General features: G+C 44.1%; 1 long non-coding RNA gene across 1 annotated transcript; it reads left to right on the top strand.

Moving 5' to 3' along the window:
- Positions 1-16,093: 16,093 nt before the first annotated feature.
- Positions 16,094-16,770, top strand: LOC143773877 (uncharacterized). The gene is made up of 3 exons (XR_013215421.1): positions 16,094-16,142; positions 16,384-16,637; positions 16,721-16,770. It is a non-coding gene; the product is annotated as an uncharacterized LOC143773877 (long non-coding RNA).
- Positions 16,771-25,100: the final 8,330 nt, after the last annotated feature.

The raw sequence follows: 25,100 nt of genomic DNA, 5'->3' as shown, positions 1-25,100 counted from the left end.
TCACATTCCATGTGCCAAGGTTGAGTACCATTATTTTCTTTTTCTTTATTGTGTGTCGACCGCTGTATGGGAAACCCGCCAGCTGCGGTAGGCTGGCCAGGTGAAATGAGGCAGACTATGTTTGAGGCACCTTTTCTAGCCCCGTCCTCGATTGAGGTGAGCAGAGTGATCCTGAACCAGACTGCTCAGACACCCAGGAGGCTGCAGAACTCTTACTGCTGCTTCGGTCCAGTGGAGAGCGACCATATGGCCTGGGCCGCCTGCGTGCAGGTTCGTGACTATAGCTTCCAGTGACTCCACACCTGCTGCTTTGCCACTCTCCCATCGCCACAGGACTTTTGATTTGCAGTTGTTGAAGTCATGACTTGCGCTTGACTTGGATTAAAGTGATGAAGAGTTGCGCAGTCGTCAACCTCACTCTCTCGCCCGTACCTATCGAACCCCAGTGGCAAGAACTAGGCGAGACAACTGGAGATAGGTCAGGGTGCAGTGGATGGCCAGCAGTGTCCTATATGTGCCTCGCTGCGCCCTCTCTCGTATATGCCAGGCATGTTTCGTTGAGAGCTGCTATATCAACCTTGTAACGAGCTAGCTCCCGAGCAACCAATGCCGTTCTTCTCTCTGGTCTGTCTACCTTGGTATTATCCAGCAGAGTTGAGTGCCAAGGTTGAGTACCATCATTTTTTTTTTTGTGTGTCGACCGCTGTATGGGAAACCCGCCAGCTGCGGTAGGCTGGCCAGGTGAAATAAGGCAGTGGATGGTCAGCAGTGTCCTATATGTGCCTCGCTGCGCCCTCTCTCGTATATGGGGTATCTAGATAGAGGTAGCACCACTGGTGGAGTGCTTGCCGTGTCCTTTTTGGACAGCTCTTCCATCTTTGGTCCTCATCTGATGCTCAACTCTCACCTGTACCTCCAAGTAGCTGCTAGCATGCGGCAGCGGGTACACCTCGGAACACCGCCTCGGCAGGCAGGCCAAACCAGGTGACGGTAGCTGTTGGGTTTCTTTGAGACCTACGGTGATTTTCAAGGGTTTGCCTACCCTTCCATGTGAAGACTGGATATGGCAGATTGTGCGGAAGAAACCAAGATTCAACGGACAGACAAGCGATTTCCAGCACAGCGATGTGGGGTTGGATTTGGTAAGACACCAAGTAACGCCCCTCCAGGCTTTCAGAGGGCTATGGCACAGTAGTGGTTCCACCACCTTGCCTATTACATTCTCCATCTTCTGGGTTGGCTGTAGTGGAAGAGGGGAAGGTCCCCATTATACTAGTTCTACTCTATTGCAATTGATGCCACTTTGGTGGTGTCTCTCACTAATTTTTGGAAATGTGTGGAGTCCTGGTTGGGTCTCTTTCATGTGTGTTGCCTGTAGCAGTAGGCCTCTGACACTGGCAGGCCTCCACTCCCTTTGAGTCAACTACCCGTGTTACTATCCTTACATTTTTCTGACAATAGTAGTCTATGAAACTGATATTTGTACCACCTGAACTGTTGCATGTGGTATCAGGGCTTCCAGCGCACAGGCCTACAATGATGCCTAACCCACCTCATCTTAATTTTAAGTTCATTTCTAAGTTGTAAATGCTGGCCCAGACCCTGATACCTCATGCATTACTAATTGCTTCCGAGCCATTCTAAAATTTGTACTGTGGGCCAATTGAGGCCACTTTCCTCTTGCCTGCCCCTAATTTGACTTGTTTTGGCAGCTTTTGGGCCAGTTTGAACGTGCATGCGTTTGTTTTTGCCTCCCTTTGACTCCAACGGCATTAAGCTGTTTTCGGCGAATATTCGACAAATAAATCGGCTAATATTGCAAAATCGGCTATCGTAATGTGAACCGAACATTGACCTATTCACTCATGTCTAAAACTAATCACTATACACAAATTGTACAGACAAGCTGCAGATAACAATCCCTGACCCAATGGTAAGTGGTAAGCCTCATCTTGTAGAAATGGGGGTGGCAAGAAGATTGTGAGCAGCATATTGATTTACCCGTTTATAACTCAGATGTGGGATAAGCTGGTAGAGGCGACTGGTTATCTAGATGAAATAAATATCCGACAATTGGGCAAAAGGTATCACGTCTCCAACAAAATGCTTAAATCATCCTATTAAAAAACTGGAGACCTCAATTAAAAATAGCAGACAAATCTTTATTATACACAGTAAACATTCATTAAAACACAAAAAAATTCTAAGGTAATACATAGGGATAAGCGAGTATATTCGTTAGGATTTGGTACTCGGCGAGTAATGTGGTACTCGCGGTACTTGAATCCTAGCGAGTATTTCACTACTCACCTCGCAATATTCATATCTCCCACCCAGCATTAGCCAATCACAGTAATGCTGCATGGTTTGAGCGGCATTACTGTGATTGGCTGGCTGCACAGCGTCATAGATGAGTCATCATAGTAGGCTATGAGTCATAGGCTTTATAAAAGCCCTGCCGGCGCCATTTTCTGCACATTGCATCCGGAACACAGCTAATGCTAGCGTAGGGAGTGTGAGCAGCTGCTAGGGAGAGTTGTGCTTTTGGAAATCGTCCAGAAATAATCTAAAAAACCCACAAATGCTCTTGTGAGAGCTATTCTAGTAGTAGGTGACTGTAGTAGTACAGGGAGGCAGGAGAGTTACAGTACCTACATAGTACCTCAATATCTGAGCTCTTACTGACAGTACTGACTGTATAAGGTCAGGGAGTAGTGACAGTTTTCCCAGCTATTTTTGGGGTCAGATTTACCACTGCAGGCCAATTTTTTTGCTCTTGCGGTGCTGTTTGCACACCGAATAGCAAGCACTGTACTGCACAACTGAGACGCAGCCAGCACCGTTATCTTCTGTTGTGACTGGCGAGCAAAATATTCGGCGTTAAACTCAGGCCAATTTTTTTGCCTTAATGGTGCTGTTTGCACACTGAATAACACACACGTTACTGCATAACTGACACGAATCCAGCTTCGCTGTCTTCAGTGGTAACTGGTGAGCAAAATATTAGGCGTTAAACCATACCTCCTAACCGTCCTGGATCCAGCGGGGCAGTTCTGATTTTGACAGTTTGCCCCGCTATCAGGGCTGGGACCTTACTGTTCCCGCACTGCAATGTGAGCCCCAGCATCATCCCTCCACCCACAGAGCAGCTCAGCACACCAGACCACATAGATGGCTGCTCTGTGCACACAGGACCTGTGATGAGGTCACAGTAGGGGAGGAGTCAGGGGTCACATGATTGGGGCCTCTGTATATGCATGCAGGACTCTGCTGGTTGTCATGGTACTGGATAAGGGTAAGTTTATGTGTGGGGTCAGGAGGGGTTTACAGTGTGGATGTAGCAGAGCCATGTGTGTGGTACGAGGTGTGCGGAGCGAAGCCGCGTGTATAGTACGAGGTGTATGGAGCAGAGCTGTGTGTACAAGGTGTACAGAATGGAGTCACGTGTGTACAAGGCGTACGGAGCGGAGCCGCGTGTGTATGAGGTGTACGGAGCGGAGCCATGTGTGCGAAGCGCACGGAGCAGAGGCGCGTGTGTACAAGGTGTACGAAGCAGAGCCACGTGTATACGAGATGTACGGAGTGGAGTCATGTGTGCAAGGTGCACAGAGCAGAGTTGTGTGTGTACAAAGTGGAGCCGAGTGTGGACAAGGTGTACGGAGTGGAGCCACGTGTGTACAAGGTGTACAGAGCATAGTCGTGTGTGCAAGGTGTATGGAGCGGAGTAGTGTGTGTGTACGAAGTGGAGCCACGTGTGTACGAGGTGTACGGAGCGGACGCTAGCTGTGTCGGATCAGAGCACATATGCTCTGACACTGACTGGCACAGGAGACATGGAGAGGTCTTCATCAGTGGCGTACTGGAGCTGCAGGGATGTGCAGTCAGCAGCGTGGTGTGGCTGGATATCATCATTCAGCGCCGAGGGAGTGGAAGCTACCGGCTGCTGCAAGGGAGTGCATTGAAAGGTGTGTGCGTATAGTGATGGAGAAGGCAATGATGGAGGTGTGAGGGCAATGATGGGGGTGGGGTAACTATGTGTGACCATTATACTGTACCCAGTATGAAATGGGATCATTATACTGTACCCAGCATCATGTGGGTCCATAATACTGTACAAAGCATCATGTGAGGCCATTATACAGTATGAATCATCATGTGGGCCCATTATATTGTATGGAGCGTCACGTGGGGCCAGTATACTGTACGCAAGATCATGTGGGGTCATTATACTGTACGCAGCATCATGTGGGGCCATTATACAGCATGGAGCACTGTGTGGCCATTATAAAGCATTGAGCATCAAGTGGGGCCATTATACACTATTGAGCATCATGTGTGGCCATTATACAATATGGAGCACTATGTGTGGCCATTATACAGTATTGAGCATCATGTGTGGCCACTATACAGTATGGAGCACTGTGTGACCATTATAGAGTATGGCACACTGGCCATTATACAGTATGCAGCATCATGTGTGGCCATTATACAGTATGGAGCATCATGTGTGGCTATTATACATTATGGAGCATCATGTGTGGCCATTATACAGTATGGAGGATCATGTGTGGCCATTATACAGTATGGAGCAACATGTGTGGCCATTATACAGTATGGAGCACCATGTGTGGCTATTATACAGTATGGAACACTGTATGGCCATTATACAGTATGGAGCATCATGTGTGGCCATTATACAGTATGGAGCACTATGTGTGGCCATTATACAGTATGGAGCATCATGTGTGGCCATTATACAGTATGCAGCATCATGTGTGGCCATTATACAGTATGGAGCACTACGTGTGGCCATTATACTGTATGGAACATCATGTGGGGCCATTGTACAGTATTGAACGTCATGCGGGGCCATTATACAGTATGGAGCACTATCTGTGGCCATTTTACTGTAGGCAGCATCATGTGGGGCCATTATACAGTATGGAGCATCATGTGTGGCCATTATACAGTATGGAGCATCATGTGTGGCCATTATACAGTATGGAGCATCATGTGTGGCCATTATACAGTATGGAGCATCATGTGTGGCCATTATACAGTATGGAGCACTGTGTGACCATTATACAGTATGGAGCACTACGTGTGGCCATTATACAGTATGGAGCATCATGTGGGGCCATTGTACAGTATTGAGCATCATGCGGGACCATTATACAGTATGGATCACTGTATGGCCATTATACAGTATGGAGCATCATGTGTGGCCATTCTACAGTATGGAGCACTGTGTGGCCATATTTTTGGTTTATAATTATTGTTTATGAAACAGGGTGATCAGCAATGCTAAATGGGTGTGGTTGGGGCATGGATGTTTGTGACTAGTTGTGAAATGGGTGTGGTCAGAGGTGTGGCCTAAAATTTGCTGCAGCGCGCCGGAAACTTTGTCCCTCTTTCCCTTCTTCAAAAGTTGGGAGGTATGGTTAAACTCAGTGCTGTTTGCACACCGAATAGCACGCACGTTACTGCACAACTGACACGTAGCCAGCTCCGTTGTCTTCTGTGGTGACTAGCGAGCAAAATATTCGGCATTTAACTCAAGCCATTTTTTTTTACATTGCAGACAGTCCTCCTGTTTGTAAAACACAAAGCAGTACTAGACTAGTGCTACCTTCCACAAAGCACGAACTGCTCCTTGTTCTCCAATATCTGCATCTGAACATCTGCAATTATGTCACAAAAAACCCAAATTCCCAAAAAGCCTGTTGTGAAGTGACAGGGACGTGGGGTTTTCAGTGGTGCCCAACAAGGCACTGAGTCTGGAAGACAGAAGGTTGATGTATCTATGTTCCCGGTCTGGAACATAAATGTGTCTGGAAGCCAGAAGAGCAAGAGCACATACTGTATTGGATGGCAGATAAGGCCTCAATGAAATTTTCTAGTAGCACCCAATCCTCCACGACCACACAGTCTACTGTCGATACACATAACACTGGGTCATCCAATCCTCAACCTGTTCCTACTTCCTCCCCCCTCAGCAGTCACAGGAAACATTTGACCCCATGCTTGGCCACTCCGATGATGTTTGGTATATATGATTGGTTGCCTCTGGCCTCTCAATGCGCAACATTGAAGAGGAACATGAGGAGGTATCGTCTGTTCATGGCCAAATATTTGAAAACCCACGGACAGAAAAAAGCCACTTACAGCCACATGAAATACCGGCTCAAGAGGTGGAGGCTGATGATGAGACACAGTTGCCATCTGGCCAGCTGACAATATCAACACGGAAGGAGGATGACCTAGATGACCTGGACCGTTGGTACTGTTTTGTTAAGGTTCAAGGAATTGTGATGAATAAATGCCCACACGAAAATTGAACGAAATTGAACAAAAATGAATTTACTTAATAAAAGATAATAAATATAAACAGTCACTCAAATAGCACATAATCAATAGTCATACATTACATTACATTAGAATTAGAATGAAAACACAAAAAAGCACAGTAAAACCAAAAATACTATTTTGCAAAAATCACAGTAAACAGCAAGTGCTAGTAAAAAGATGGAAAAACACAGGGAATTTGGTTGATATGTTTTTTGCAAAAAATGTATATTAAGCCGCTCTACTAAAAGTCAAGGTATACCCATATTAGAGCAGTCCTAACTAAAGTATGTAACCCCTTTCTGATGTAGTTAAAAACCTGGTCATATGTATAATACCTGTATGAGCAGGATTCAGAAAGGTCATTTCCAATGTGGACACACTGCATAGAATGGCTCTTGTGGGCATGGCTCGCAAGGAGGGGTGGAGAGCTCCCTAGTCTTGTAGAAGCAAGAAAATAATTACTTAAAGCAGGAACACATGAGCCATGAGCACAGTGAACAAGCCTGTAGGGACATGTTCACACCACCAAGAGACTGAAAACACAAAAAAGCACAGTAAAACAAAAAAATACTCTATTGCAAAAAATCACAGTAAACAGCAAGTGTTAGCAAAAAAGATACAAAAACACAGGGTATTTGGTTGATACGTTTTTTAAAAAAAATGCAAATTAAGCCGTTCTATCAAACGTCAAGGTATACTCATATTTGAGCAGTCCTAACTAATGTATGTAATCCCTCTCTGATGTACAATGCCTTGTGAAAGTATTCGGCCCCCTGGAACTTTTCAACCTTTTCCCACATATCATGCTTCAAACATTAAGATACCAAATGTACATTTTTGCTGAAAAATCAACAACAAGTGGAACACAATTGTGAAGTTGAACGAAATGTATTGGTTATTTTAAATTTTTGTGGAAATTCAAAAGCTGAAAAGTGGGGCGTGCAGTATTGTTCGGCCCCTTTAACTTAATACTTTGTTATGCCACCTTTTGCTGCGATAACAGCTGCAAGTCGCTTGAGGTATGTCTCTATCAGTTTTGTACATCGAGAGACTGAAATTCTTGCCCATTCTTCCTTGGCAAACAGCTCGAGCTCAGTGAGGTTTGATGGAGATCGTTTGCGAACAGCAGATTTCAGCTCTTTCCACAGATTCTCAATTGGATTGAGGTCTGGACTTTGACTTGGCCATTCTAACACCTGGATACATTTATTTGTGAACCATTCCATTGTACATTTTGCTTTATGCTTGGGATCATTGTCTTGTTGGAAGACAAATCTCCATCCCAGTCTCAGGTCTTTTGCAGACTCCAACAGGTTTTCTTCAAGAATGGTCCTGTATTTGGCTCCATCCATCTTCCCATCAATTGTAACCATCTTCCCTGTCCCTGCTGAAGAAAAGCAGGCCCAAATCATGATGCTGCCACCACCATGTTTGACAATGGGGATGGTTTGTTCAGGAGTTCAGGATGATGAGCTGTGTTGCCTTGACACAAAACATATCGTTTGGCATTGTTTGCAAAAAGTTCGATTTTGGTTTCATCTGACCAGAGCACCTTCTTACACATGTTTGGTGTGTCTTCCAGGTGTCTTGTTGCAAACTTTAAACTACACTTTTTATGGATATCTTTGAGAAATGGCTTTTTTCTTGCCACTCTTTAATAAAGGCCAGATTTGTTCAGTGTACGACTGATTGTTGTCCTATGGACAGACTCTCCCACCTCAGCTGTAGATCTCTGCAGTTCATCCAGATTGATCATGGGCCTATTTGCTGCATCTCTGATCAGTCTCCTCCTTGTTTGAGAAGAAAGTTTACAGGGACGGCTGGGTCTCGGTAGATTTGCAGTGGTATGATACTCCTTCCATTTCAATATGATCGCTTGCACAGTGCTCCTTGGGATGTTTTAAGTTTTGGAAATCATTTTGCATCCAAACCCGGCTTTAAACTTCTCCACAACAGTATCATGGATCTGCCTGTTGTCTTCCTTGGTCTTCATGATGCTCTCTGTGCTTCAAACAGAACCCTGAGACTATCACAGAGCAGGTGCATTTATACGGAGACTTGATTACACACATGTGGATTATATGTATCATCATTAGGCATTTAGGACAACATTGGATCATTCAGAGATCCACAATGAACTTCTGGAGAGAGTTTGCTGCACTGAAAGGGGAAATGAATACTTTCACAAGGCACTGTATCAAGATAATGGAACTGTAAGGGTGGCAACATCATGGGGACACGGCTTAAAAGTTTTTTTGAGCTTTCAACGGATTGCTGACAGACTTCTTTGGCAAGCGTCTTGTTACTGATTTCTTATATGGATGACACCCATGATATGGTTGTAATTACATTGACACAACAGCACACCCATCATGGAGGCTTACAGAACATGAACATGGAATATTCAAAGTAATTCCAATGTTTGGTCTACCATTCTAATAATAAATCATATTTAATTGCAAAGGCTGTTGTTGTTCAGTTCAGTATGGATTTCTTATTTCATCTGTTTATTGCCATTCATTAGGTCTTTTCCTGACCTAGTTATTTATTAATTTCACATTCAAATTCATTTTCATGTTTAACCCCTTTACCCCCAAGGGTGATTTGCACGTTAATGACCAGGCCAATTTTTACAATTCTGACCACTGTCCCTTTATGAGGTTATAACTCTGGAACGCTTCAACGGATCCTGGTGATTCTGACACTGTTTTCTCGTGACATATTGTACTTCATGATAGTGGTAAAATTTATTTGATATTACCTGCATTTATTTGTGAAAAAAATGGAAATTTGGTGAAAATTTAGAAAATTTCACAATTTTCCAACTTTGAATTTTTATGCCCTTAAATCACAGAGATATGTCACACAAAATACTTAATAAGTAACATGTCCCACATGTCTACTTTACATCAGCACAATTTTGGAACCAAATTTTTTTTTTGTTAGGGAGTTAAGGGTTAAAAGTTGACCAGAAATTTCTCATTTTTACAACACCATTTTTTTGTAGGGACCACATCTCATTTGAAGTCATTTTGAGGGGTCTATATGATAGAAAATACCCAAGTGTGACACCATTCTAAAAACTGCACCCCTCAAGGTGCTCAAAACCACATTCAAGTAGTTTATTAACCCTTCAGGTGTTTCACAGAAATTTTTGGAATGTTTAAATGAATATGAACATTTAACTTTTTTTCACACAAAATTTATTTCAGCTCCAATTTGTTTTATTTTACCAAGGGTAACAGGAGAAAATGGACCCCAAAAGTTGTTGTACAATTTGTCCTGAGTACGCTGATACCCCATATGTGGGAGTAAACCAGTCTTGGCGCATGGCAGAGCTCGGAAGGAAAGGAGCGCCATTTTACTTTTCAATGCAAAATTTACTGGAATTGAAATGGGACGCCATGTTGCGTTTGGGAGCCCCTGATGTGCCTAAACAATGAAACCACCCCCCCCACAAGTCACACCATTTTGGAAAGTAGAACCCCTAAGGAACTTATCTAGATGTGTGGTGAGCACTTTGACGCACCAAGTGCTTCACAGAAGTTTATAATGCAGGGCCGTAAAAATAAAATATCATATTTTTTCACAAAAATGATCTTTTCGACCCCAATTTTTTATTTTTTCAAGGGTAAGAGAAGAAATTAGACAACAAAAGTTGTTGAGCAATTTGTCCTGAGTACAACAATACCCCATATGTGGGGGTAAACCACTGTTTGGGCGCATAGCAGAGCTCGGAAGGGAAGGAGCGCCATTTTACTTTTCAATGCAAAATTGACTGGAATTAAGATGGGACGCCATGTTGCGTTTGGAGAGCCCCTGATGTGCCTAAACATTAAAACCCCCCACAAGTGACACCATTTTGGAAAGTAGACCCCTTAAGGAACTTATCTAGATGTGTGGTGACCACTTTGACCGAACAAGTGCTTCACAGAAGTTTATAATGCAGAGCCGTAAAAATAAAAAATCATATTTTTTCACAAAAATGATCTTTTCGCCCCCAATTTTTTATTTTACCAAGGGTAAGAGAAGAAATTAGACCGCAAAAGTTGTTGTGCAATTTGTCCTGAGTACGACGATACCCCATATGTGGGGGTAAACGACTGGGCGCATGGCAAAGCTCGGAAGGGAAGGAGCGCCGTTTGACTTTTCAATGCAAAATTGACTGGAATTGAGATGGGACACCATGTCGCGTTTGAAAAGCCCCTGATGTGCCTAAACATTAAAACCCCCCACAAGTGACACCATTTTGGAAAGAAGACCCCCTAAGGTACTCATCTAGATGTGTTTTGAGAGCTTTGAACCCCCAAGTGTTTCACTACAGTTTTCACAAAAATTATTTTTTAGCCCCCAGTTTTGTATTTTCCAAGGGTAACAGGAGAAATTGGACCCCAAAAGTTGTTGTCCAATTTGTCCTGAGTACGCTGATACCCCGTATGTGGGGGGGAACCACTGTTTGGGTGCATAGCAGAGCTCAGAAGGGAAGGAGCGCCATTTGGTATGCAGACTTAGATGGATTGGTCTGCAGGCGTCACGTTGCATTTGCAGAGCCCCTGATGTACCCAAACAGTGGAAACCCCCCACAAGTGACCCCATATTGGAAACTAGACCTCCCATGGAACTTATCTAGATGTGTTGTGAGAACTTTGACCCCCCCCCAAGTGTTTCACTACAGTTTACAACGCAGAGCCGTGAAAATAAAAAATCCTTTTTTTTCCCCGAAAAATTATTTTTAGCCCCCCAAATTTTTATTTTCCCAAGGATAACAAGAGAACTTGGACCCCAAAAGTTGTTGTCCAATTTGTCCCGAGTACGCTGATACTCGATATGTTGGGGTAAAACCCCTGTTTGGGCGCACGGGAGAGCTCGGAAGGGAAGGAGCACTGTTTTACTTTTTTCAACGCAGAATTAGCTGGAATTGAGATCGGACGCCATGTCGCGTTTGGAGAGCCTCTGATGTGCCTGAACAGTGGAAACTCCCCAATTCTATCTGAAACCCTAATCCCAACGGTAACCCTAACCACACCCCTAACCCTGACACACCCCTAACTCTAATCCCAACTGCAAATGTAATCCAAACCCTAAAGGTACCGTCACACTAAGCGACGCTGCAGCGATAGCGACAGCAATGCCGATCGCTGCAGCGTCGCTGTGTGGTCGCTGGAGAGCTGTCACACAGACCGCTCTCCAGCGACCAACGATGCCGAGGTCCCCGGGTAACCAGGGTAAACATCGGGTTGCTAAGCGCAGGGCCGCGCTTAGTAACCCGATGTTTACCCTGGTTACCAGCGTAAAAGTTAAAAAAACAAACAGTACATGCTCACCTGCGCGTCCCCCAGCCTCTGCATCCTGACGCTGACTGAGCTCCGGCCCTAACAGCACAGCGGTGACGTCACCGCTGTTGCTTTCACTTTCAGTTTAGGGCCGGCGCTTTAGTGTCAGGAAGCAGAGGCTGGGGGACGCGCTGGTGAGTATGTACTGTTTGTTTTTTTAACTTTTACGCTGGTAACCAGGGTAAACATCGGGTTACTAAGCGCGGCCCTGCGCTTAGTAACCCGATGTTTACCCTGGTTACCAGTGTAAAATATCGCTGGTATCGTCGCTTTTGCTGTCAAACACGGCGATACACGGCGACCTAGCGACCAAATAATGTGCAGACCTTCTAGCAGCGACCAGCAATTTCACAGCGGGATCCAGATCGCTGCTGCGTGTCAAATACAGCGATATCGCCATCCAGGTCGCTGCAACGTCACGGATTGCTGGCGATATCGCCTAGTGTGACGGTACCTTAACTTTAGCCCCAACCCTAACCCTAACTTTAGCCCCAATGCTAACTTTAGCTCCAACCCTAGCCCCAACCCTAACCCTAGCCCTAACCCTAGCCCTAACCCTAATGGGAAAATGGAAATACATTTTTTTAATTTTATTATTTTTCCCTAAGGGGGTGAAGAAGGGGGGTTTGATTTACTTTTATAGCGTTTTTTATGATTGGCAGCCGTCACATACTAAAAGACGCTTTTTATAGCAAAAAAATTTTTGTGTCTCCACATTTTCAGACCCATAATTTTTCCATATTTTGGTCCACAGTCATGTGAGGTCTTGTTTTTTTGCGGGAAGAGTTGATGTTTTTATTGGTTACATTTTCAGACACGTGACAGTTTTTGATCGCTTTTTATTCCAATTTTTGTGAGGCAGAATGACCAAAAACCAGCTATTCATGAATTTCTTTTGGGGGAGGCGTTTATACTGTTCCACGTTTGGTAAAATTGATAAAGCAGTTTTATTCTTCGGGTCAGTACGATTACAGCGATATCTCATTTATATCATTTTTTTATGTTTTGGCGCTTTTATACGATAAAAGGAGGACTATAAATTTTTATTTTTTTGCTTATGATGCTGTATGGCAGCTCGGTTTTTCGAGACAAGATGACGTTTTCAGCGGTACCATGGTTATTTATATCCGTCTTTTTGAACGCGTGTTATTCCACTTTTTGTTCGGCGGTATGATAATAAAGCGTTTTTTTTGCCTCATTTATTTTTTTCTTATGGTGTTCACTGAAGGGGTTAACTAGTGGGACAGTTTTATAGGTTGGGTCGTTACGGACATGGCGATACTAAATATGTGTACTTTTATTGTTTTTTTTTTTAGATAAAGAAATGTATTTATGAGAATATATATATATATATTTTTCTTTATTTAGGAATTATTTTTTTTTTTTACACATGTGGAATTTTTTTTTTTTTACTTTGTCCCAGGGGGGGACATCACAGATCGCTGATCTGACAGTTTGCACAGCACTCTGCCAGATCAGCGATCTGACTTACAGCGCTGCAGGCTTACCAGCGCCTGCACTGGACCCGGAAGTAGTCCCTGCAGGACCCGGATGCAGCCCCGTGGCCATTTTGGATCCGGGGCTTGCAGGGATAGGAGGTAAGAGACGCTCGGAGCAACGTGATCGCGTTGCTCAGAGGGTCTCAGGGAAGCACGCAGGGAGCCCCCTCCCTGCGCGATGCTTCCCTATACCACCAGAACACTGCGATCATGTTTGATCGCAGTGTGCCGGGGGTTAATGTGCTGGGGGCGGTCCGTGACCGCTCCTGGCACATAGTGCCGGATGTCAGCTGCGATAGTCAGCTGACACCCGGCCGCGATCGGCCGCGCTCCCCCGTGAGCGCGGCCGATCGCGCTGGACGTACTATCCCATCGGTGGTCATACGGGCCCACCCCACCTCGACGGGATAGTACGTACGATGTCAGAAAGGGGTTAATGTACTTTCACCTTTTATTTTTCTATATATAGTTTTTCTTCATTTTTATTTTCGTTTTTGATTTTCATTTTCCACTGGTGGGTACCTTGGTGTTTTTGACAATAATACCTAGTTCCCATATACACACCTTATTTAATATTCATATCATATTTTGTTTTTCCAACCTTGGCCCCCTACACTAGTACCCATATAATTCAACTTCACTAAAATCAGGGATGTATATCTTTTTTACTCCTTATCATGTAATATATGCATCTTCTCACGATTCTTCGGTCCATAATGCCCCCTTCTAATAATTTACGGGTTATTAAGACATATATCATTTTTATTTCCTAATACTCTGCAACACAGTATGTTGCCCTTTAAACTCTACCAGGCAATAACTTTACATGGATCTTGTATCCTGTGCCCTTGCTGTGCATAAGCGCGCGTCATATCTGTGTCACTGGGGAAGATCACTCTTTGCGCATGCACAATTTTAAAGATTGCATCGCCCGCTCCCGGACACACTATTGTGCTTGCACATTACTTCACTTCCCGCCTCCGATACATGCTTGAGATGCTAGGAGGGACACTCCGGTAGACAATTGTACTTTACTATTGATTATATAAAGGTGATGCTCTCTGCACATCAGCACTTCCCCTGATGAAGCTGCACTGTTGCAGCAATACTTGTGGGGTCTCCCCACACCCTTTCCTTCTCACACCTCCAGCTCCTTTTCCATCCAGGAGCCCCCTTTGCGGCAATCCCCATCAGAGCTCTCAGGTCTGCTTTTTCAGAGCATCTTAAGGCTGTGTGCACACGTAGATTTTTTGCGTTTTTTTCGCGGTTTTTCGCTATAAAAACGCTATAAAACCGCGAAAAAAACGTTAACATTAAGCATCCTATGTAACAGAATGCAATCCGCATTTTTTGTGCACATGCTGCATTTTTTTCCTGAGCGGAATCGCAATCCAGAAAAAAACGCAGCGTGTTCATTAAAATTGCGGAATCGCGGCGATTCTGCACACATAGGAGTGCATTGATCTGCTTACTTCCCGCACGGGGCTGTGCACACCATGCCGGAAGTAAGCAGATCAAGTGCGGTTGGTACCCAGGGTGGAGGAGAGGAGACTCTCCTCCACGGACTGGGCACCATATAAGTGGTAAAAAAAAGAATTAAAATAAAAAATAGCGATATACTCACCCTCTGGCGGCCCGACCTTCTTCAGCGGCTTCCGAGGTGTGTGTGAAGGACCTGCGATGACGTCGCGATCACATGACCCGCGGTCACGTGACCGCTACATCAATGGAAGGTCCTGAACACACAGCATTAGGAACGGACGCCGCTGAGGTGAGTATAACCTTTTTTTTTTATTTTTTTTATTATTTTTAACATTCTATCTTTTACTATAGATGCTGCATAGGCTGCATCTATAGTAAAAAGTTGGTTACACTTGTCAAACACTATGTTTGACAAGTGTGACCAACCTGTCAAACAGTTTTCCAAGCGATGCTACAGATCGCTTGGAAAACGCTAGCATTCTGCAAGCTAATTATGCTTGCAAAACGCTAGTTTTCTGCGGGTATATGCATGCAAATTCTGCATGCGATATACCCGCGGCAGGAGGCGCAGAATTGCCGCGGAAATTTCCGCGGCAATTCTGCAACGTGTGAACTTAGCCTTATTGTTTGGTTGCTAGACCTTCATTGGCATATATTGAATTATTGGTAACTCTATAGGAGTATTTACATGCTTATGTGCATTTCCTTGATTTTTATTCTATACCCCTCATTATTTTTGTTCAATGCTCCATCTTATTGCAGTACCTCTCTCTTTTCCATCTCTAAGCCCTAAATTTACACAGCAGAGACTTGGATAGGTGTTGATCTTGCCCAACTCTTACATCATACTATATGGCTCTTTTATTTTTGTCATGTTTAGAAGAAATTTTTGGGGATCGGATGCTTGTTTGACACATATGCAGTAATTTGGCTTACTACAATATATTACTGGATGACTATTCGATATTGTCATACATGCAGTGGCCTGGTCCATTATAAGATACTACATGACCATTGTTTCGTGTTGACATATATATATAGTGGCTTAGTCTACCATATTTTACCTCGGGGTCACTGCCTTATGCTTTAAAAACCTTTGTCCTTTAATGCAAACATTGTGATGTGGACATGGTTACAAAGGGCAGGACGGCTGCAGATCAAGCTGGTGTGATCAATGGACGACGGCCGTTTTGCGTATTGCAAGCTTCAACTGGTCCCGTTAAAGCGTGCAATACGTGAAACGGCCGTCATTCATTGATCACACCAGCTTGATCTGCAGTCTTTCTGCCCTTTGTAACCATGTCCACATCACGATGTTTGCAATAAAGGACAAAGGTTTTTAACGATAAGGAAGGTTTGTGTGGTGCGGATAATTTCTTCTACGTCTGGATTGATCACACATGTTTTTTCAAGCGAGCACACCAAGTTCCTGGAGAGTTACCGCAAGGGGTGTTGTCGACTCAGCTAACCTGCTTCATCAGTGAGTATCCACCTTGTTCCTAGTGCCATTCAGTTTACTCTTGTTCTTTATTGACTGCCTTATGCTGCTATTTGTCTTTTGTGCCATTTCATGATTTGGGTATATTGTATATGTACAGGACGTTCCATTGTATTGATCGTCCTTGTATGGATAAGGGTGTCTATCATGATTTTAATCTATTTTTAACCATGTTTGTGCTTTTGTGTCAATACAGAGTGTTTTTGATATATTCTATTTACAGGTGTGCACAGTTTATATGCATTAGTCTTTTTTTGTTTTGGACTGATCAATACTCGGCACCTGCAGGATGCACGCACATTGGTGGTGCCAAGGATGGGAAATGGACAGGGACAAAAAAGTCCTGGAAAATAGCAAGCATAGATGTTGATCAGTGATTTGCATCACTGACCAGAGCTCAGCAGCTGCAAGACGCATAAAAAAAAATGCCACAAATCGAGCGTTCCAAGTACTGATCAGCGCTCGGCAGCAGAAAAGGTAGGTGGGGTGAAGATGAAGTGGGGAAATGGTGGGATTAGGCAAGATCAAGCAAGGGTCACTAACTCTTTTCTCTTCTTCAGCAGGATCAGCGAATCACAGGCTTTTGTAGCACCACAAGGCCCACCGCGGCGTGTAGAGGGATAGAGTGACTGCCCTCTAGAAATCTGCAGCTAGAATGAGAAAGTACAGGTCAGTAACTGCCAGGTCAGATAACATCTATGCGCTCTGATAGGTGAGATCGATGTAATCATCGATCGCATCAATCAGAGATAGCCCTGGTGATCCTGTCATTGCTAGGCTTCAGCCTATGATTGGGGCTCTTACAGCTCCGACCTTAGGCTGGAAATCAGTGTTTCAGGCAATCTGAATGCCTGAAACACCGAGAAATGCTTTGAATGGCTGTTTAGAATTGAACAGCCAATCACAACGATCATAATTTTTTTGGGGAGCATCGCCAGCCCCGGGAGGAAGACTCCATGTTCCCTGCTTTGATAATCAAGAGGGACAATCATGCGATTATGATGCACTTAGTCACAGTCATCGCATGACTGACATGACATACAGTATATACTGAATTGGTCGGGATGTCCTTCCCGACCATGACTTATGTATACTCCAAATGTCGGGAAGCGGTTAATGTGAACGTGGTTACGCTATTTTACATGTTTGATTGAGCCATAGGATGTAAATTTATGTTTACCTACATATATTCAACACACCAACTAGAGTGCATGCTTGAGAAAGGGGAACAACCAAGAAATGTGATCTCTGTAAATCAGAAAGTCAAAATCATTGAATTATTCTCTTTCAATCATTTTAGAGCATCACTGGCATGGCTGCAGAGAATCCCACAATATTGGATGTTCTTAAGGCCATCACTGACTATCGCTCAGTGCTCAATTAAAATTTTACTTGCTACAGAGGAACAACGGTGTGGAGAAGCAGGTATCTGATTTTAAGGATGTGAACATCATACTTATATTAAAAGGTGGAACCTCTGGAATCTGATTTGTAGAAAACCAATAAAAATGAAAAAATAAAGGTAAAAAAATCAAGAAAAACCAAAAAGAACCTTATATCATATTAAATCTTCTTAAAGATGAAACTTAATGTTTATTTATTCACTTTAAGGGTATGTGCACACGTCAGGATTCAACAGGTGACCAGGGATTTGGTTAATTTACATAAATCTTATGCCAAAACTTGGTGGAATTTGAAGACTCTGGAAGAGTATAAAAGAGTGGGGATTATTCCCAGAGGCTTGAGGGTACAGATATTTCCAGCTTGGGAGGTTGACACTGGCTTCCAAAAAACATGGGAGTCTGGACTGTCTAAATGTTCATATATCATCCTGGACATGCTAATTGAACATGATCAGGGGGCCCTTAGGTCTCTAAAGGATAAAATACGGCTGAGTGAGGGCAAACTTGAGGCGTTTGATCAGAAATTATTGGTGGAACCGTTCCAGGGGCAACTTAAGAGTACCTTGGATAATTTTGAAAAAGAAATAACTACTAAAAAGAAGCAAAAATTCAAGAGGGATCAGATGGATTTCAAAAATGGCCGGGCCTATAAATGGACACACAGGGGAAATAAGAGGCTCGGTCAGAGGTTGGATCATGGTGAAAGTAATGCTGTCAGTATGTTGGATACACCCTCTAGTGATGGTTTTTTATCATCGGATCCAAGCGACATCGAAGGAACAGAAGGAGGGGCCGGAGAAAGAAGAGGGGATATACCCCAACAGAGACGTGTTCAAAATCACAGAGCATGGTCGCCCAGACACAAGAGGGAGACGCGGCAGACCAGGAGACGCCAATACTAGAACCGTTTGACTCCACTGGTAAGCTACACATTATCAACTTGTCTGATTATGTTCTTTCTGAACGGGAAAAAGTTTTGCTTGAGAAAGGGCTTTCTTTTTGCCCTACCAGTGGATTGGATAAATTTACTTTTATCAAAGATTTGTATCTGTTTTGCAGACAGCTTACTTTTAAATTGTTATATCATCGTCCCTCTGCTGTAGATGACCTGCCCATGGCTGACAGATTGGTCCTGAGGGATCTCTTAGACCTGCTGGATGAGGGCGAGGAGTGCCAGCCCAGAAGAAGGTTTACCAGAAGGCTCCCTTCACAGGCCACCCCCCCATTCACTCTGTTCCCGGCGGTACAGAGTTTTTTCAATGCCGTCTGTAAGGAGGTACACGATCTTAAACTAGATTCTTTTAGGGGGAGGAATATTGGCCAATTTGATCAGGCTATCTTAGCCAAAGTGGGTGCCAATCGGGACTTTGTTATCCGCGAGGCGGACAAGGGGGGCAACGTGGTTATTTGGCCAGTCAACTTATATACCCAAGAGGCCATGCGCCAATTGGGCAATACTGAGTGTTATCAAAAGTTGCCCTCAGACCCCACTTCTGTTTTTCAGGCGAAATTGAACCGGTTATTGGAGGCTGCGCACACACGCAACATCATCAACAAACGTGAAAGAGAGTTCTTAATGAATCAATACTGGGAGGCCCATTGTCTCTGGGATTGGTGGGTTACTTGAGAAGCCATGTGTCTATATTGATTTTTTTCTTCAGCCCATAGTTTTATCCCTCGAGTCCTATGTCAGGGATTCGACATCTCTAATTCTACAGCTTCAAAATCTGGAGATTCCGATGGGGGCATGGCTTGTCACGCTCGATGTCGAATCATTGTACACGAGCATTGGACACGATTGGGGCATTGGCGCAGTATCATACTTTCTGGACCAAAAGACTACAGGAGATAGAGGACACGATTCGTTCATTTTGGACCTATTGCTGTTTATCCTTGATCAAAACTACTTTGTATTTGATCGTGTCTACTATAGGCAGGTAAGGGGCACCGCTATGGGGGCACGTTGTGCCCCTGCTTATGCCAACCTGGCCTTGGGGTGGTGGGAGGCCACCAGGGTTTACTGTTCGGACCACTTTGTGAAACATGTCACGAAGTGGTTTCGTTATATTGATGATGTGGTTTTTATCTGGACAGGTACACAGGAACTCTGTAGAGATTTTGTGAATACTCTTAACGATAACCCCTGGAATATCCGTCTCACATCTAACTACTCTCAAACAGAAGTTGACTTCTTGGATTTGAAACTACAGGTGAGGGGTCGGCGAATTCAGACAACACTCTTCCGGAAACCAACGGCCACTAATAGCCTCCTCCACTTTGAGAGTTTTCACCCTTTGCACTTAAAAACTGGCATCCCTAAGGGACAATTCCTAAGAGTCAGGAGAAATTGCAGTGAACAAGGAGATTTTACTAGTCACTCCCGAGACCTTACTACACGCTTCCAGGAAAGGGGTTACCCTAAGCGGGTTATTTCCCGGGCATTTTCGGTGGCCAGCAACAGTAACAGGGATGACCTATTACAGGGTAGACATAGGGCCAGAGAGAGACCGCTTGGTATAATCACTGCCTTTAACAATCAATGGCAGGACCTACGGGGAATCCTGTCCAAGTATTGGGGTATTTTACGGAGTGAGTCGAAACTCCTACCCCACATTGCCCCCCAACCTAATTGAGTGGCCAGGAGGGCTAGGAGTTTGAGGGATCAACTGAGCCATAGCCACTTTCAGCGACCGGCAACAAAGCTTGGCAGAGGGGCCAGACTCAAGGGAACTTTTCCGTGTGGGAACTGCAGCATATGTCCCTTTACTAGCCGTGGAGAAAAAATTATGATACCCTATTTGTCTTCACAGACGCCTACTAAAACCTACTTCAATTGCAGGTCCCGGAATTTGATATATGCGTTGGTGTGCCCCTGTTTGAAGATCTACGTGGGCCAAACAACACAGGAACTTAGGAGACATATGCATCAACACTTCTCCAATATCAACACAGCGCAAAGAGACAAGGCTAAGGGGAAGACCCTTACGTCAGTAGCGGCGCATTACCTGGTGGAGCATAACTCACAGTGGGCTGGCACGAAGATTCTAGGATTGGAAGCAGTAAATATGAACATCAGGGGTGGTAATGTCACCCTTGAGCTTCTCAAACGGGAATCCAAGTGGATCTTTAACTTGAACTGTGTTATTCCCTTTGGCTTAAATGAAGATCTTCTGTTTACTGGTTTTTATAAACAATGAATTGGACTTTTTTTACAGACTACTTTAGCAGCAAGAAGTCTATAGTATATCAAAGCACTGCCACTTGCTGTATAGCCACTTAGGAGGTCCCCTATGTGTATATATTTCTATATTTGCCTATTTTTCAAGCTAGTTGCCTATAGGTCCATATGGCTGGTTATTAGATACATAATAAATGGTTAACAGTCGTCACTATGTATGAATTTCCCCCTGTTCATTCAGGAGCATAATCTTGTGAAGTCTTGCCCCCAAAAATTGGTTCAGGACTAGCCGTAGTTCTTAATCTATTCTACATTTATTCAATAAACACAGTTGGGCTTCAGCACCACGATCCCTCCCTGGTACTTACTTACATCTATTTGGTGCCCCCGTTGTGCTCTCAGTCTGTCTCACTCTCACATGTATTTCCTTCTCGTTGCGCAAGCGCGCTCTTCACTGTATACACGCTGCCACGGCAACCATGAGTGGAGTTCTCACTTCCGCTCAGGAATGCCGGCGCATGCGCGGTACACACATGCCGGGCCCGGCATATCGTAACGCCATTATGGCCACTCCATGCGGCGTTTCCTTTCACACACCTGAGGATTGGGTAAGTTACCCTAGACTTACTATTTAAACAGAGGACAGGGCATGCAGACCTCACCCCTGATGAAGCCACTTTAGCGTGGCGACACGCGTTGGGTGTCTGCTGCCCGCACCCCTTCGTTACAGGATACACATGCCCGTGCCTTTATCCTCACTACTTGGCTACTTGGCTATTTTTTGCCCGCTTATTCCGGACTATCGGGCATTTCTCCCTTGGTGGGTATAACATCTCTGTTTTTGTACAGCAATTTTTTGTGGTCATTTCAGCCATCACATGTAATATTGTGTGCACTATCATTCCTCTGCAGATCCAGGATTGCCATTTGGGCTTGGACACATTCTGCACTAGGTGCACACCCCCTCTTGGTTTTTTACCTAGGGGTCGTTACACTGACCAGGGAGTTTTTTGTTTATTTTTGATTCCTTGCTATTGTATTGTTTATAGGGCATTTGAATTATCAGCTTTGGGCATGTGCATATACACCTGTATGCGAGGGTGCGGTGCATAGGCCTTATTACAGGCTTTGTTGTCTTAGGGATATGTGTCATCCCCTTGTTTTTAATGGTTTTAAATGTTCTGTCTTTTGTATTAGTGTGAAATAAAGCTGTTCATTTATATTATATATCGTTGCAGTGGTGACTCCCGTCTTTCAGGCCTATCTTTTTTCTTCTCATATATTATTCACACGTCAGGATTTCTTGCAGAATATTCCTGAAGAAAACCGGACATTTTCTGAAAGAAATCCGCATGTTTTTCTCGTGTTTTTTTGTTGCGCGTTTTGACGCGTTTTTTTCTGGAGCTTCCCAATGCATTAAATAGCGGGAAAAACACAAAAAATCCACAAAATTAATGAACATGATGCGTTTTTTTACCGCAATGCTTTTTTTTTTGCGGAAAAAAACGCATCATGTGCACAAAAATTTCAGAATGCATTAAAAATGACGGGATGCATATGTATGCGTTTTTTATAGCGAAAAAACGTGAAAAAAACAACGTGTGCACACAGCCTAAAAACATTGTGACATACAATCAACATACAGACAACCGTGATAGGCTAAATGTATCCCTCACACTGTTAATCCTAGTTAGAACTGCCTAGCAGCGGAGGTTGGCACCCTACAATAATCACAAGATAGGTGCCCCTGCTCCATGGCGGCTTTCCCTGAAACTCCTGTATGTCACCTATGAACAGTGTGAATCAGATAAACCACTATCCAACCATAACAGGAAAATGAAATGGACAATAATTGCCAATTTGAAAGATGATGAATGGCAGTCATTAAACAGTGTGAAAGGGAGTGAATGACATGATAGCACAAAGTGCAGAAGTGCATAATAGTCACATAGTACCTCACTAAAACTGTTCCCTGCTGATATGACCAGCCTACCTAGCTGCCGGGGTTGGCACCCTACCGTTCAGCAGAAATGGTGCCCCCGCTCCACGCAGCTGGTGAGGTTGTCATACAGCAGTTGTGATGTCTTGTGGGAAATATAGGCCTGGTCTTGGTGCTGACCCTCCAAAACCTCTAAAAGGGGACTCTTTCTGCTGGGTGTGTACCTGATGCAGAACAGAGCTAAAGGTAAACATTGTCCAGGGTTTTCCCCAATGCCTCACTTGCTTTGTGGCCTATGTGACTTCCAACATTTCCATAACATTTTGCATTACCTCTCCAGTGAAATGGGTAGCTCCGCTGCAGTGGCTCTTGGCATCAGGAAGAATTCTGACCACCCTGAGAAAAGATCAACACACATGAACACATACTCTCCTACCTGAGGTAGTTGTATGAAGCCAATCTGCAGTCGTTGAGATGGGTAGAGGTGCTTAGGCATGTGTTTGTAGTGCCTTCACTATACTACCTGTGTTGTGCACATGCTAGACATGCCTGTGTAAATCTATTAGTAACCATTGTGAAACCAGAGGCAACCAATTACTCATCCACCATAGCACGCATGGCACTCAGGTGCATTGGACCATAAGCAGCTTGAGCCATCACAGGGTACAAAGATCTTGGCAGGCATACCCGCTGTACCACCTTCCACAAACCTTCATGGTCCTGAGCCCCAGCTTTCTACCAAATGTTTCTCTCCTCCCCGGGGGCTTGCCGAGTTGTAGCCTGTAAGATACTCAAGTCCAACTGGTTATACTCAGTGCTCAACATGATCAGTGGAGGAGTGGAGGGGCCTCAGGTGTCTCGTTTTGCCTTGGCTTTCTTGCAGCTTCCTTGTCTGCTCAGTCCGCCTTGTCATTGCCTCGTCGGTAGTGAGTTTCAGATGTACCTTTACCTTAACTATGGCGACTGTCAGGACTCTGAACATTTTTTATTTCCTTTTGTGCATTACTACCCTTTTCCAAGAAGGCGTCTTTGGTCTCATGTGCACTGTGTCTTCCTGCTATAAAACTCCACCCCAGCCTTCAGTCTGTGCTAGAGAATTCTGCCTTGCATCCAGCTCCTGACCTCTGGTGACTCCCTGGCTATACACCTGCTCCTGTGAACCTGTGTGGTGATCCTGCTACTCTGCTCTGAGTTTCTGCTGCATACACCAGTTTCCAGTAATCCTCCTTCATCTGCTGCTCGTGTTTACTTCCATCTACATTTGCTGGACATGTAAGCTGTTGTTGCTCTGCAAGAACCTGAGACTATTACCCAGGCCTCCCTGGTTGAGCTAAGATATTATTTGAACTGCTTTATAAGCATATCTATCTGTGTTTTGGACTAAGCAAGGATTTATTCGTGTCAAGTATCCTCAAGAATAATTGTACTTCATAGACTTTTTGCGTGATTGCATTTTCCTCTGAAGTTTCCTATAGACTGCTAAGCTGCATTTAATATTTACTCCAAGTGTTGTGGATTTGAGTTTCTCTCTGCACCTGTTTGAATCACCGTGTGATAACATAGACTTTACCACTTATAAAACTGTGTCCTGTAGTTGTCTTGTTCCACGCAAAGAGTCTCCTGAGTTATCCCCTATAATTATTACAGGATACTCTAGCCTAAAAAAAAAAGAGACTGCTGGAACAATGACTGCAGAAAGCAGACTAGAGCAGGTGTTTTCTATAATTAGATCACTGAAGAAAGATGTGGAAGGTCTGCAAAAGAAGTTTGGAAGATTTGAACACAATCAACAAGTGTTTGGACAGACTTTCCAGGACTTAAGCACCCACATGGCAGCCCAGGAAAACAAACTTGCTGGCATAGAGTCCCAGTATGGGCTTTTCAGGACATAAGCACGCAAATAGCTGCAGAAGTGACTTTTCCCTCTGGGCAACCGCCACCAGCTAGCCCACCTAAGTTGCCCCATTCAGATTTAATGGTGATCGTGACAAATTTCGTGGCTTTGTGAATCAATGTATGCTATATTTTGATGTGCATGCTGACCGTTTTCCTAATGATAGATCCAAAGTATTGTGTGTAATAATGCTGCTGAACGCACGAGCGCTCGCCTGGGCGAATCCGATGATTGAGTCTCGTGACCCACGATTAAATAACTTTGATGATTAAATGGCTGCTATGGCATTAATGTTTGATGATCCTAATCGCTGTGCAACCGCTGAATCTGCTGTATTGTCTTTACGCCAGGAAAAACGTTCTGTTATTGAGTATGCTACTGAATTCAGGAGATTAGCGGTAGATACCAATTGGGACAGTTATGCACAATTGCCTATTTTTAAAAGGGGTCTGTCTAGTATTGTAAAAGATGAACTAGCTCGCTCTGAGTCACCACAAGAGCTAGAGACATTTATACAGCATAGTGT

Source organism: Ranitomeya variabilis, chromosome 5 (genome assembly GCF_051348905.1).
Source record: "Ranitomeya variabilis isolate aRanVar5 chromosome 5, aRanVar5.hap1, whole genome shotgun sequence".
Classification (NCBI taxonomy): domain Eukaryota; kingdom Metazoa; phylum Chordata; class Amphibia; order Anura; family Dendrobatidae; genus Ranitomeya; species Ranitomeya variabilis.
The sequence above is the reverse complement of the archived record's forward strand: the minus strand, read 5'-3'. Positions and strand labels throughout refer to the sequence as shown.